Genomic DNA, 3,406 nt, shown 5'->3' with positions numbered 1-3,406 from the left:
GTACATCTCCTGCATTGGCCGGAGAATTCTTTACTGCTGCAATATATTGATAGAACAATATGGTAAAATACTTTCACAGAGCTTCTAATGATAACATATGTCTTTGTGTGTTTACAGTATCTAAATGTTTCCCATCTATTGGACCCTTTGATAGTCACACTAAGCCTCTAAAGGACGCACTCCATACTCATTTTATATTTAAGAAAACTGAGGGGGCAAAGAAAAGTGTCAGTATTTACTGAGGAAATGATTTCTGTCTCTCTCTCTCTCTCTCTCTCTCTCTCTCTCGCGCACACACACACACACACACACACACACACACACACACACTACCTGCTAGGGGCCTCTTGTGGGATGATGCATTTTCTCCCATGCCATCTCTGTGAAATAAGATTATTTTGCCCATTTTACAGATGAGGAAATATTTGAGCTCTGCAATGAAACATTGCATTTAGCACTATATTCCAACAAGCTCAACTAACTGGCGTCTAAGTCATCCTGATGGGTGAGTATCAGAAAGCCTGCCCTAAACACTACCAAGAGGGGGGTTGCTTCACTCAGGAAATGTTTCCTCTGTCTAACTCAATCCTTGCTTCTATAGTTTCATTCTACTTCTTTGTGGTTTTTATTTCCCCAGAAAGAATGAAGAACGGCTGCCCGTGGTCCCACAAACAATAACTCTTCAGAGATTTGAAGCCCTTTGTGGTGTGGAAGACGGTTCTCTCCCAGTGCCCATCTTTTTATGTTAGAGTGGACTTAACTCTGAGTGTTCCTCAGTAGAGGCTCAAAGCTGTATGTAAGCAAGATCACTCTTTTTCATTTTCTGGACCCTGAAGATGTATTTCATGGGCCAAATAGCCTGGCAAGAAGCTACTGGCTTGCCCACCAGTAGTGGGTGTGAGTCTGAATCAGCTGGGAGAACAGAAGGCTGGTGACCTAATTTTCATCACACCTTCCTGTCTTTTACCCTCTTACCTTCTTCCCCAGACTAGAGGCCCTTTCCTTGCTTTTCTCCACAGATCTAGGGCCACTGCTTTTCACCACCCTTTTCAGATGCCTCTTGCAAAACATACATAGAGACAGAGGCATGGCATCTTGTGTATATCCATTCACGTTTCTCTCTCTCTCCTTTTTTATTTTCTTATGGCATTTATTCCCAGAAGTTTTTGTTTCTTTGGTTTCTTCTGGGGTATCTTTTTCTTCTGTGCAATTCCGTCTTCTGGTTTAGGAATAGTGTGTTATTTTTCAGTAAGAACCATCTCAGTGTGGCAGGAAGAGCTCATGAATGGGTTGATCTGACCATGAGTGCCATATCTTGGGACTTTGTTTATCTGAATGTGCTCAATAACCAGAGAATTTGCATCTAAGCCCTTAATTCAGCATTACTCTGCTTTCTGAGCACATGCAGTAAAAATTCAACACTCTTTTTGGGCCACTGACTCTGCATTCAAATCCTGAAAGATGATGCTGTGAAAGTGCTGCACTCAGTATGCCAGCAAATTTGGAAAACTCAGCAGTGGCCACAGGACTGGAAAAGGTCAGTTTTCATTCCAATCTCAAAGAAAGGCAATGCCAAAGAAAGCTCAGACTACCGCACAACTGCACTCATCTCACACATGAGTAAAGTAATCTCAAAATTCTCCAAGCCAGGCTTCAGCAATACGTGAACCATGAACTTCCAGATGTTCAAGCTGGTTTTAGAAAAGGCAGAGGAACCAGAGATCAAATTGCCAACATCTGTTGGACCATCGAAAAAGCAAGAGAGTTCCAGAAAAACTATGACTATGCCAAAGCCTTTGACTGTGTGGATCACAATAAACTGTGGAAAATTCTGAAAGAGACGGGAATACCAAACCACCTGACCTGCCTCTTGAGAAACCTATATGCAGGTCAGGAAGCAACAGTTAGAACTGGACATGGAACAACAGACTGGTTCCAAATAGGAAAAGGAGTACATCAAGGCTGTATAGTGTCACCCTGCTTATTTAACTTATATGCAGAGTACATCATGAGAAACACTGGGCTGGAAGAAGCACAAGCTGGACTCAAGATTGCCGGGAGAAATATCAATAACCTCAGATATGCAGATGACACCACCCTTATGGCAGAAAGTGAAGAGGAACTAAAAAGCCTCTTGATGAAAGTGAAAGAGGAGAGTGAAAAAGTTGGCTTAAAGCTCAACATTCAGAAAACAAAGATCATGGCATCTGGTCCCATCACTTCTTGGCAAATAGATGGGGAAACAGTGGAAACAGTGGCTGACTTTATTTTTCTGGGCTCCAAAATCTCTGCAGATGGTGACTGCAGCCATGAAATTAAAAGATGCTTACTCCTTGGAAGAAAAGTTATGACCAACCTAGATAGCATATTGAAAAGCAGAGACATTACTTTGCCAACAAAGGTCCATCTAGTCAAGGCTCTGGTTTTTCCTGTGGTCATGTATGGATGTGAGAGTTGGACTGTGAAGAAAGCTGAGCGCTGAAGAATTGATGCTTTTGAACTGTGGTGTTGGAGAAGACTCTTGAGAGGCCCTTGGACTGCAAGGAGATCCAACCAGTCCATTCTAGAGGAGATCAGTCCTGGGTGTTCTTTGGAAGGAATGATGCTAAAGCTGAAGCTCCAGTACTTTGGCCACCTCATGCGAAGGGTTGACTCATTGGAAAAGACTCTGATGCTGAGAGGAATTGGGGGCAGGAGGAGAAGGGGATGACAGAGGATGAGATGGCTGGATGGCATCACCAACTCGATGGACGTGAGTCTGAGTGAACTCCAGGAGTTGGTGATGGACAGGGAGGCCTGGCGTGCTGCAATTCATGGGGTTGCAAAGAGTTGGACACGACTGAGCGACTGAACTGAACTGAACTGACCCTGCATCTGGTCCCACTGTTTGACCTGGGCCCACCTCCCAACTCCACTATCTTAATGACAGAGTGGAACTCACAGCTCTGTAAAGGGACATCCTTCAGGTACTTGGTGGCTTTTCAGATATACATACCGTTAATGGCCTGGGCAGTTCCATGAGTGTTCTTAGAGTGAACACAAAGATATGAACCTCGTGATTTGCATGATTTTGTTGAGTTTCCTGAGTCAATTGAATGGCAAACCATTTTTAGAGGTCATTTCAAGCCTCTTACCAGAAGAGCTATCCCTTCATGTTAATCTTTAGTCCTGACCTTGATTTTTCTGTTTCATTTCTTTCCATCTTTCCAGCACTTATCTCTGAAGCTCAATAAAGTGCCTCCTGGTCTGTCTCTGTCTTTCTTTGCCTTGGTCCCTGCGTCGTGAGTGCCATCCCGTCTCCCCAGTGGGACTGGACTCTACCTGTAGGAAGAGGGTCTCCGGTCTCTGGATTTTCCTTCTGCTCCCTGAACACAAGGTGGTCACCTCAGAAGTCACTGATCCACAT

At 44.0% G+C, this 3,406-nt stretch overlaps 1 pseudogene; it reads right to left on the bottom strand.

Moving 5' to 3' along the window:
- Positions 1-1,193: 1,193 nt before the first annotated feature.
- Positions 1,194-3,107, bottom strand: LOC114113744 (large ribosomal subunit protein uL22-like; annotated as a pseudogene).
- Between the last annotated feature and the right edge of the window lie 299 nt (positions 3,108-3,406).

This window comes from Ovis aries, chromosome 3 (genome assembly GCF_016772045.2).
Source record: "Ovis aries strain OAR_USU_Benz2616 breed Rambouillet chromosome 3, ARS-UI_Ramb_v3.0, whole genome shotgun sequence".
NCBI classification, from domain to species: Eukaryota; Metazoa; Chordata; class Mammalia; order Artiodactyla; family Bovidae; genus Ovis; species Ovis aries.
The sequence above is the reverse complement of the archived record's forward strand: the minus strand, read 5'-3'. Positions and strand labels throughout refer to the sequence as shown.